At 42.1% G+C, this 12174-nt stretch overlaps 2 protein-coding genes across 9 annotated transcripts in view; one reads left to right on the top strand and one right to left on the bottom strand.

The window, feature by feature from the left end:
• Positions 1-6916, bottom strand: part of LOC109561285 (sperm-associated acrosin inhibitor-like) — a 154701-nt gene extending 147785 nt beyond the window's left edge. Inside the window, exon 1 of the transcript XR_011567739.1 lies at positions 6273-6916. The gene's annotated coding sequence lies outside the window, so the exon portion shown is untranslated. The remainder of the gene's footprint in view (positions 1-6272) is intronic.
• Positions 6917-6920: 4 nt separating this feature from the next.
• The window catches only part of FBXO38 (F-box protein 38), a 65165-nt gene continuing 59911 nt past the window's right edge, over positions 6921-12174 (top strand). For 7 of the 8 annotated variants that reach the window (XM_070793802.1, XM_070793805.1, XM_070793806.1 and 4 more), the window contains exon 1: positions 6921-7063. The gene's annotated coding sequence lies outside the window, so the exon portion shown is untranslated. Of the gene's footprint in view, positions 7064-10962; positions 11099-12174 lie in introns of those variants that run through there. The other variant, XM_070793803.1, reaches the window with a different exon arrangement.

The following is a 12174-nucleotide window of genomic DNA, read 5'->3' on the forward strand; positions in this document are numbered from 1 at the left end:
GGGCAGGAGGAGAAGGGGACGACAGAGGATGAGATGGCTGGATGGCATCACTGACTCGATGGATGTGAGTCTCAGCGAACTCCAGGAGTTGGTGATGGACAGGGAGGCCTGGCGTGCTGCAATTCATGGGGTCGCAAAGAGTCGGACATGACTGAGGGACTGAACTGAACTGAGCCTAGGTCAAACAAGAAATGGGTGGGTTCATGCAATTAAGAGGACCCATGGTCTTAATTCAAGATCAGCAGTATCCCCTGACTTAAGTAACGCAAGGAGTCTTACTGTCCACCTCTGACCTCTGCTAGTCTATGGATTGCACAGAATGCTGGTTTTGTCATCTCCCATACAGATTCCATCTACATGATGATTTAATGCTGTTACCACCCTAGTCATGTGTCCTCATAGCTTGAGAGCCAAAAGGAAAAGGGTTGGGGTGGGAAGAAGGGAAATCATGGGGCTTAGCTACTCCCCATCAATATGCAACTACAATCTGCCAATATGGGGAGTTGAAATTTTTAAGTAATTATAACCACAAAAATATTAAATTTAAGCATAGAAATGAGGAATAAATCACATCTATATTGTAGTTTTGGTTAAGAAATAGTCTACAAATAATTATAATTTAAAATATAGATATTTTAAGAAAATATAACAGTAAAGAATATGATGGATGAATTGTGTGATTCCAATTTGAAATCTTTAACTATTGATTTAAATTTATAATTTTAAGAGAATAAAAATTTTATTAAGTCTGTATTATTTGGCGCTTTGAGAAGTTGTCATTTGCCACATTTATGTTTAACCGAATAGAGCTGTAACATTTGGAAAGAATTTTGTTATAACTGAAGTACTTAAAAGCAAAAATTGAGTACAATTATCCTTTCATTAATTCCTTCATCAACTAAGCTTAACTGTATACCCACCCCCCTATCTGTTTATGTTTGAGAAATTGATTCATCTGGATGTTTGCCTGACTCCCTTGACCAAACTGCAGGAAGAAATATATCCACTTATCATTGTTTGTTTCTTTGCGACTAGTCCAGTGCCTCCCCTGAGAGCAAGCACTCAGAAAATATTTGTTGAATGAATTAATGAACCATGTCAGATTCAAAATACAACCAGCGTTCAAAAACTACACCTGCTTTCTACCTGTTACTTTTGGAATGTAAGGACCATCAGTTTCCATCCCAGTATGAGGCTCATTTGGGTGGGCCCAGTCCTTCAGCACTTTTCATTTCTTTCCTTGTGACAGCTGAATGAGGTTAATTCACCTTCTACTAATCGGGGGGCAACTTGCTCATTTAGTCAAGGTCAGGAGAGTCATAGAGTATGTGAGGGGAAACTGATTCCCGTGTGTCCTATATGCAGCAAAAGGAGATTGAAATGCTAGACTGCAACCAAGGCATACTGGGCCTTGGAATTCCGATCAACAAGAAATAAATGTATGCTTTAAGGTTTAAAGTTTAAGAAAAAATGAGCCATTGACACATTCCTTGTGTGCTTTAAGAAAATTAATCAGATTGTTATTTGGAGGAAAAATTACAAGACTGCACAGGAGGAATATGGATTTTGAAGTAAGATAGCTAAAATTTCACAGTGATTCTCTTTATTTGCTAGCTGTGTGAACTTTAGCAAAATACTTAACCTCTCTGAACCTGAGTTACGTTACCTGTAAGATGGGGTAAACAACACTTACCTCACAGAATTCATAGGGATTAAACATAATGATGTATTTAAAATGACTGGTAGAGAGACATTGAGATTAAACAATGAAAAAACAAAACATTAAGAATTTGCAAGTGAGATACTAGAGCCAGGATGATGAGACAGAGAGACCTAATTAAGAAGTAGTTTGGACTCTATGGGAGAGGGAGTGGTTGGGAAGATTTGGGAGAATGGCATTGAAACATGTAAAATATCATGTATGAAACGAGAAGCCAGTCCAGGTTCGATGCACGATACTGGATGCTTGGGGCTAGTGCACTGGGACGACCCAGAGGGATGGTATGGGGAGGGAGGAGGGAGGAGGGTTCAGGATGGGGAACACATGTATACCTGTGGCAGATTCATTTTGATATTTGGCAAAACTAATACAATTATGTAAAGTTTAAAAATAAAATAAAATTAAAAAAAAAAAAGAAGTAGTGACACAAGCTTGTGGGGGAAGGAAAAGTGAGCTGAACTGGGTGTTTGTAATTACTATTTCAAGCACAGCTGCACAGAGCCTGGACTCTGTTCTCTGTACTGCTCGGGTATCCTGACATTCCACTGGGCCAGGGGTTCCCAAACTTCACTTAAGTGTTCTTTGTAGATGTCTCCCAGATTGCTTAGGAGCAGAAACTGCTACATAGTCATCTCTGCAGCCCTAACAGTCTAACATATTCTCAGGCCCCACACAGCCTTTTAGTAAATGCTGGCTCATGGTAAATAGTTCTTGGCATTTCAAATATCTCTTTTTATAAAAAATATCTTCTTTACTCTCACATCTCTAGAGAGCTGGCTAAAAGATCAGCACTCAATGCAGTTGACAGGGAAAACACAGTAAGACTTATTACTTAAAGTAAACTTTTTGAGTTTCTGAAGTTTCTAAATCTATTCACTTTCTTGAGATGTAACCTTGAACAGTATGGTCCAAATTAAAAATGAAATAAACAGCCTTATTTATTTATGCTCACTTAGGCCTCATGTTGGGAGAAGGCAATGGCACCCCACTCCAGTTCTGTTGCCCGGAAAATCCCATGGATGGAGGAGCCTGGTAGGTTGCAGTCCACGGGGTCGCTAAGAGTCAGACATGACTGAGCGACTTCACTTTCACTTTCCACTTTCATGCATTGGAGAAGGAAATGGCAACCCACTCCAGTGTTCTTGCCTGGAGAATCCCAGGGATGGAGAAGCCTGGTAGGCTGCAGTCCATGGGGTCGCACAGAGTCAGACACGACTGAAGCGACTTAGCAGCAGTAGCAGGCCTTATGTTTATAAAAGCTACCCATGAAACTTTTTCTTTTCTCCTTTTGTGTATGTGTGTGTGTCCGCATGTGCACACGCCTAATCTACCACCTTGTGTTTGGTTTTGATAGTGCAATTCACTAAGCATACACCTACTTACAACATCCTTTCACAGTATTTCCTTATGTAACTTGGAAAATTTTAAGATGCTTTGAAAGTGAACTTCAGAAAAACCACATGCATAGAATTCAGTCCTTGAAACTTCAAACACTGCTGAGAAAAAAGGGAAAAGAAGAGCCTCTGAACAATCAAATAGTAACAGCTAACTTTTTCATAATATTTGCTATGTGCTTATTTAACTTATATGCAGAGTACATCATGAGAAATGCTGGGCTGGAAGAAGCACAAGCTGGAATCAAGATTGCCAGGAGAAATATCAATAACCTCAGATATGCAGATGACACCACCCTTATGGCAGAAAGTGAAGAGGAACTAAAAAGCCTCTTGATGAAAGTGAAAGTGGAGAGTGAAAAAGTTGGCTTAAAGCTCAACATTCAGAAAACGAAGATCATGGCATCTGGTCCCATCACTTCATGAGAAATAGATGGGGAAACAGTGGAAACAGTGTCAGACTTTATCTTTTTGGGCTCCAAAATCACTGCAGATGGTGACTGCAGCCATGAAATTAAAAGACGCTTACTCCTTGGCAGGAAAGTTATGACCAACCTAGATAATATATTGAAAAGCAGAGACATTTCTTTGCCAACAAAGGTTCGTCTAGTCAAGGCTATGGTTTTTCCAGTGGTCATATATGGATGTGAGAGTTGGACTGTGAAGAAAGCTGAGTGCCAAAAAATTGATGCTTTTGAACTGTGGTGTTGGAGAAGACTCTTGAGAGTCCCTTGGACTGCAAGGAGATCCAACCAGTCCATTCTGAAGGAGATCGGTCCTGGGTGTTCTTTGGAAGAATGATGCTAAAGCTGAAACTCCAGTACTTTGGCCACCTCACACAAAGAGTTGACTCATTGGAAAAGACTCTGATACTGGGAGGGATTGGGGGCAGGAGGAAAAGGGGACGACAGAGGATGAGATGGCTGGATGGCATCACCGACTCGATGCACATGAGTTTGGGTGAACTCCAGGAGTTGGTGATGGACAGGGAGGCCTGTCATGCTGCGATTCATGGGGTCACAAAGAGTTGGACATGACTGTGCGACTGAACTGAACTGAGGCACTCTTCTTAGTGGATTACGAACATTATCTCACAAAAAAAAAAAAAGAAAGAAAGGCCGTTGAGAAATTGGAACCCTTGTGCACTGTTGCTGAGAATGTAAAATGGTGTAACTACTATGGAAAAATTAAAAATGGAATTTCCATATGATATAACCATCCCACTTTGGGATATATATCAAAATAATGGAAAGAAAGAAAAGACACCTGCACACTAATAATCATTGAAGAATTATTCACAATGTCTATTTACAACAGACATGTGGGAAGCAATCCAAATGTCAGTTGATGGATGAATGAACAAGCAAAATATGATATATGCATACAATGTAATATAACTCAGTCTTAAAAAGGAAAAAAAATCTGACACATGCTGCAGCATAGCTGAACCTTGAAAATATTATGCTAAGTGGAAAAAAACAAACAAAAAGGACATACTGTATGAGCCTACTTACATGGGTACAGAGAGAGAGTAGAATGGTGGTTGCCAGGGGCTGGGCTGCAGCAGGTGGGAATTGTTTAGGATATATGGAAGGGAAGATGAAAAAAATCTGGTGGTGGATGGTGATGTAGTCACATAACAATGTAAATAGTCTTAATGCCAATGAATTAATGCCACTGTACACTCAAAATTGGTTAAAAATACTAAATTTTTTTACATATATTTTGGTGGTGGTGATCTAGTTCCTGAGTCGTGTCTGACTCTGGGGACCCCATGGACTGAATGGAGCCCACCAGGTTCCTCTGTCCATAGGATTTCCCAGGCAAGAATATTAGAGTGGGTTGCCATTTACTTCCCTAAGGGATCTTCCAGATCCAGGGGTGGAACCTGTGACTCCCGCATTGGCTGGTGCATTCTTTACCACTCAGTCACCAGGGAAGCCATGTATATTTTACAATTAAAAATAAATCATGTAAGGAATCACTAAGGTACACCCTCAAGACTGTACTGGTGGGGCTACTAGCCTTCCTATTTGAAGCCTGTGCTAATAAAATCTACATCTCTCTCCCCCACCAAAAAACAGTTAAAGATGGACCCTCAATCTTTTGCTACTCATTAAATTAAGAGGTGGAATCTTACCCTTCTCATTTTGAATCTGGGTGGCTTCCTTGACCAACAGAATGTGACAGAAATGACTTCTGGGACTCCCAAGGCTGAATCATTTGAAGTCCTGTCCTTGAGTTTCCTCCTGTACTGCTTGGAACAGCTCACTTTCTACTCTATTTCTGAGTGCTCGCTATCATAACCCAGCGCTCTGCTGTGAGAAATCCAAACCAAAAGGATAAAGCACGTGTAGGTACTCTGACAGATAGTTTAAGCTGAGGCCCTAGAGGGCTTGCAGACTAAATTGTCCATGATGCAACTTTCATTTGAATTTGCAGTGAAAAGTCTCAGCCGACATTTAACATCAAATGCATGTAACCCCAATTTACAACTGCCCAACTGAACCCAGTCAACTCCCAGAATCCTAACAAATTATGGTTAGCCACTAAATTCTGCGGTGGTTTTGTATGTACTTACCATAACGACATCCCTTTTTTCCTAACAAACCCGAAGCTTAGAGTTGACATCTCAATGTCACAGAATGAGTACTCACTCTGTGGTTGCTTGAACCCACAGATGTAGACTGCAGTAGGGAAGGCCTACTGTAAACTTATACTCAAATTTTTGACCCCTAACCCCAGAGTTGATCAAGGGTCACCCATATTTAGGGGCAAGGCATTTGGAAGGTAAAAAAATTTGGTTTCAGTCTAGCTGTGTGACACTGCGCAGTTATCTCTGCAGACATACAATGGTTCGTGTCATTTCGGTTAAAGACTGTTGCGGTCATGGAGCCATCAGTCACTGCAGCTGTGCCTGAAGGTGCATCCTACTGAGATTCAGTTCGGAGAAAAACAGGATTATAGACCCTAGAAACCTAAGGTACATATCAAGAGAATGACTTCATAAAGCCCAGATTCACATATTACCTCATACATAAAAAAGAGCTAAATTCATTAATTTGACATTTTGTTTCTTTAACGAGAAGTAATATTTTCACGTTCAACTACCTGCTTTTTTTCTTTTTCAAACTCGCCTACACATCTGCATGCCTTACCTCTTCACAACAGTCACTCGCAGACATCTGAGAGGCCATCTCCACAGCTTAAGTCCTCAGCCAGTGCGCTGAATAAAAAGTAATTCCCTAATTCTAGGCTGTGGGTTTTTTTTTTTTTTTTGGTTTGTTTTCTTTTTTTTCAGTCCACACCCTCTCTGAAAGTAGTTTTTGTAAGGAAAAAAACGGGTCAAATTAACTCCTACCAATACGTCACGGTCGTGGCGAGTGTTTAATTAGACAATGATGAGGAAATCCTTTGGAAACTATAAAATACTGTAAAGTACGTACATACACAACGTCCCAAATGTAGAGAAAAGCAGACTTAACATTGACGTTTTTACCCCACCTCACCCTCGCCAAAAAAAGTTTTTCTGTTTTTCAGGTAAGTAAGTTTTGGGAAAAAGTCTCTACCGGAATTTAGCTACTTTGCAACCGAAAAACGCGAAACCCTGAAAAGTGCACCAAAGCCACCTAGAAGCAAACCGCAGAACCTGGACTATTTATCCGGCGGCAGACGCTACACACTTCGGGCGTGGTAACGCTGTCACGTGAATGAAGGAGTTGCCGCGAGTTTACCCAAAAGCCACGCTTAACATGGCTGCCAGGCCTGGACGCCCGAGCCTCACACCCAACATGGGCACAGGGAATGGGCCAAGCCCCGGATGCCAACATTCCGGAAGTGCCCGAGGGGCGGCGGAAGCGGAAGTGTCCCGGCGGTGGGGTCCGCGGGAAGTGTTTGTCGCGTTTCTCCCTCCCCCTTCACCAGTACAACAAACGGAGGGCTGGCATAGGTGAGGCGGCGGCCGGGTGGGCATGGGGCGGGCGGCGAACTACAGAGCCCGGGGTGCATACAGCGGGTGGAGGCGGCTGGATCGGGCTCTAGGGCCCTCGACCGGTTGGGCTCTCGGTCTCCGGCCCTTTTCGGGCCTAGAGCTCCTCGAAAAGCCGGGATTGGGTTTGTAGTAGATTGGGTTTGTAGTGGTTGGTCTTCGAGGCCCTGGTGGCGGCGTTTGCCACCTTTGCCTGAACTTTGCCCAAGATCCCGGCATATAGCACTCTCTATGAATCTCGATTTCCTGAACAAAATGGGAGTTTTGGCCTGGCTACCTTCTGGGACCCCGTCGTACTCTGGGCGTCACAAATTCCACGATTTTAATGTTAAGTCAGTGTTTTAACCTGTGAATTAAAGCCAGTAGTCAGCTTACTGAGGGGATTATCCGAGCAGGAGGCGGTGAATACATCTGTGAGAGGCGGCCAAACGGGGGATAGGGAGCCCGGAGTTCTAGTGTTACCTCGTCCACCGACTCACTCTGACCTTGCCCATTTCCATTACCCTCTCTGTGGCACGGCTTACATATCTGTAAAATGAGGGTGTTGGGTGCGTTTGATGCCCCTCCGAACTCAAAAGTCAGAATCTCAACTCTCTTTTAAGGAGACTTTCCTTAGAAACACGCCTGAAAGCATCTCTTTTTTGCATTTTTGGGTAACCAGGAGATGATTTATCAGAGGTGTCTACCATATTTGTTTCCAGACACCAAGCCAACCAAGGGCACCTGGGCAGTTAGGAAGCTTGCTGTGTTTCCTGTGCTCTGAAAAGCTCTGTCCTGAAGACTGTTTTTTGAACCTATATCAGCAGTGTAAAACACGCAAATGTGAAAAACAGACCTTTGTCTTAAAACTGCTCTTAAATTGCTGATTTACTTACTTTGGGCAAATACCTTCCTTTCTCTCGACTGGAGATTTCTCATCAGACAAATGAATTAGTTAGATTAGGTCACAGGTTCTTAATCCCCTTTCTCATACTCTGCAGGCTGAGCGGTAAAGAACGCTCCTGCCAATGCAGGAAACGCAGGTTGGATCCCTTGGTCAGAAATATCCCTAGGAGAAGGAAATGGCAACCCACTGCAGTATTCTTTCTTGCCTGGGAAATCCCGTGGACAGAGGAGCATTGCAGGCTACAGTCCATGGGGTCCCAAAGAGTCCGGCAGGACTTAGTGACTAAACAACAAAACAACAACTGCACAAATGAATAAAATAATAACTATAGATCCATGGTTTTCTGGGGGAGGGGAAAGGTGAGATATGGAGGGTACATATTATGTAGCCATATAGATAGAAAAATCTGTGTTTCTAATTTTTAAATCTCATTTTTGACAATTACTGGTCTAGGTTGTTATCACCAGGGCTCCTTCTCTTTAAAATTTGTCATGCTGTGATTCGTATGTCCTCTTTGCGTAAACTTTTGTGTGTGTTTGTTTAAATGACTGTGTCCCTGGAGGTATACTCTTTAGTTAAAAAAAAGATACTAAGATATAGAAAAGAAGAAAAAGGAAAAGCCAGATTATAGTAAAGTGACATAGTGAAATAAAACTGGACTTGAGTTAAAGATACAGACAGCACCGGTACTGGTACCTTGTTACAGCACTGATACTTTCTGGCAAGCCAGCTTATCTCTCTGGTTCTCACTTTCCTTATTTGGAAAATGAAAGATTCGACTGGATGATTCCTAGATATTTTCAGCACTGTAATTCTGTTTTTCTTATTTGTTTGTTTTTTATCTGAGCAGCGTGGTGGATGTGGTGCAGCATTTCTTTAGGCAGGAGAGGCTGTTCTAGGTGGTAGACGGAAGATCTGTAAGGAATGGTGTCAGATTAAGTGACATACAATATTACTTTGATATGAGCAAACTGAAGCAAAACAACAACTAAAGAAAGGTGTTAGAAACCTAAGGGGCAGAGGAGCCCTTGACGGTGGAGCTTCATGGGAGGAAAGGCTTTGCCGTCTTTGGGGTCACATAGAGTCGGACACAACTGAAGCGACTTAGCAGCAGCAGCAGCACCTAGTAGGCAATAAAAAAATAATCAAGTGAGGGGATGGTTGGATGGATGGACAGATTGATAATAGCAAGTTTTAAAAAAGGAGTTTCTCCAAAAAATTGTTATTAATTAGATACAGAATGGGAAATTGATTCAGTATTGTGAAAGTCTGAAAAAGCAGAGGTCCCTAAGTTTTCTAATTAATTGTAAGATAAGTCAGTTTATCTCTTCCTTATAAAGTACGTTAGTAAGAGACAAACATGTACCTTGGAGGGTCCAGTGTGACCTGAGGAAGAGAGTAATTAGAATAAGAGAGATGGAAGAGGATGTTGACAAGATGGAACAGGTATAAGAAGATTTCTAAATTGGACATTTAGGGAGTAAAGGAGTGGATTTATGTAGGACTTTTTATAGGTATCAATGATAGAATTGTGTACAATAAGTGTTAAAACTTCTCTAATGGGAATAGAGAATAAAAAGGGAAATGATTTTTGCAAGCAAGGAAATGTTGGTGCTCCTCAGCAAGTGGTAGAAATAGCCTTGAGGGTTAAGGTTTAAAAGAGAGGGATAAATTTGGGAGCAACCAGAGTGAATTAAATTAGTAGAGGATAGGTAGTCTAGTTTGGGATAGAGGGAAACTTGAACTGGCAGGTTGCAAGGAACGAAGCAGCCTAAGAAACTGTGTTAATGAAAAGGACCTTCCTTCCCTTGTCGAGTTTCTCAAATTCAAAGAATACTCAGAAACAACTCAGACTTATCATTAGTTAGAATGTACTTGGATCACTAGAACAAAAACGACGCTTCCTTTGGCTAAAGTCTGCTACACAGCTTTTACAGGATGACTGTAGAGACCCAGGGCTTCTGTAGGCTATTGTGTAGGAATCAAATTAGATGGACCACAGGCTCTAATTTGTGAAGGAGGGTGTGGTCAGCAGTTTTATCACAGCATCAAGAAGTGCGTCTCCAAGCACTGGGGCATAGTTCTGGAATGCGGCAGGCAGCTGAGGTGCAGAGGACTGCCTTGATGACAGGTTATACAGTGTAGGCTGAAAAATCTGAATCCCAGCATAAACTCTGACGCTTAATATATGCCCTTGGAAAGTGACTTATACCCGCTGGTTCTGTTTGTCCATCTAAAAATTGAGGAACCAAGTTTGGATAGCATCCTGTTAAAGAGCTTGCGTGTCGCTGTGAAGCCCCTGAAAGTATATGAGTCTCAAAGTGTTTTGTTTTTTTCTTTGGGGGATGTACAACTGTTGTCATAGTCCTGAATGGGTTTATGATGCACAAAAAATTAAGAACTGTGTGACTAATCTCTGAGGGACCCTTCACCTTTTAACTTTCCTTGAAAATGAGTTTTGTCATTCGGAATGACATTTCTTAGAGGTTTAGAGTCTTAGCCTCCAGAACTTGTGTGTGTGTGCTCAGTTGTGACTGACTCTTCCACCTAGGGGCTGCATGCGACCCCATGGACTGCAGCCTGCCAGACTCCTCTGTCCATGGGATTTTCCAGGCAAGAATACAAGAGCGGGTTGCTATTTCCTACTCCGGGGATCTTCCCGGCCCACAGATCAAACCCGCATCTCTTGTGTCTCCTGCATTAGCAGGTAGATTCTTTACCACTGTGCCACCTGGGAATCCTCCCCAAATAACACCTGTTGCTGCAAATAATAGTCTCTATATATTTGTACTCGTTATTTATACTCACCTTTTCTTACCCTCCATAACTCCTCTGCTAAACTTTTCCTATGTGTCATCTTTATCTACTGCTGATAACTGGAATTTCCCTCTTTTCCCCTTTCAGCCTATTGCTGTTTTGGACCGCTCCTACGTTGCTGAGTTTCTCAAGTGACAAGTGGTGATATTTTGGAGAGAAGGGTAGGAGGAAACCAAGACATAGAAGGCTAGTCATCGTAGTTTTCTGCTGTCACCTGCTTTTATCCTTCATTCCACTGAAAGACAAGCAGCAGAGAGAGAGAGTGCACATATAAGAGACTTCATCATCACTAGGTCTCTATGTCTTTCATAGTGTTTTCTTCTCAAACAGGGATACCAGACCCATGTACTCAGTGCTTAGGATTAAATGCTCTCAGCATAGTCTAGTCATGTATTTCACTCAAGTGATGATGAAGCCAGCTTCAGTTGAAACAGTTGTGTGGGGTGTTTTGGTTGTTGTTGTTTGTTTTCAGTAAAGTTTGAGTGGTGGTGAGGGGAAAGAATTGAGTCTTTGAAGAAGTCTTTAATGTCCTTAACACTGCCAGGAGCACTACTGGGACTGGAGAGGACTTGGCGATTTCCCCTAGGTATGGGTCCTGAGCTTTAAGCCCCTAGGTGGAGGATGGTAGTCTTATCCTTTACCCCAGTGTTCATCTCCACGAGTCCCTTCCCCACTGAAGGTTTGTAGCAGGGGCATCACTACTCCACTTGCTGACAAATAAGTAGCTCTGTGACCAAGTTTTCAATTCTAGACTTGATATGGGAACTATATATACAATTTCACCTAAAGTTTTGTTACAGTCCTACTAACTTAGGCTCTTTGGTAGTTAGTGTTAATGCATATTAGGTTAAATGGATCTTTGTGGGCTTGCTGGAGACCTAACCTGACCTTTCTATAATGTATAATGTCATATCTGAGTAAATATTTTTCTGAGTTCTAAACGAGGGAAATTATATAAACTCTGTGATATTTAAGGAGCAGTCTATTTGTTTAAAATTTCAAGTGTATGTTGTGCACTGGAGCTACCAAATCTGATTCACACAAAACCTCAGTATTGCAAAATAAGGAGCGATAAAAAGTGGAATCATAAGATGAGGGTAGCAGATCTACACCACTTAGTAAAAGGAGGATGAAGAGCCAAGAAAGATTTTTACTTAAAGGATGAAGTCAAGAACATGGTATCCATGCATGATTAGAGTTAGCAAAGGTGAGGGTGTAAAGGGTGATCAGATCAGATCAGTCGCTTAGTCGTGTCAGACTCTTTGCAACCCCATGAATCGCAGCACGCCAGGCCTCCCTGTCCATCACCAACTCCCGGAGTTCACTCAGACTCAACGTCCATCAAGTCAGTGATGCCATCCAGCCATCT

This window comes from Bos indicus, chromosome 7 (assembly GCF_029378745.1).
Source record: "Bos indicus isolate NIAB-ARS_2022 breed Sahiwal x Tharparkar chromosome 7, NIAB-ARS_B.indTharparkar_mat_pri_1.0, whole genome shotgun sequence".
Lineage (NCBI taxonomy): Eukaryota > Metazoa > Chordata > Mammalia > Artiodactyla > Bovidae > Bos > Bos indicus.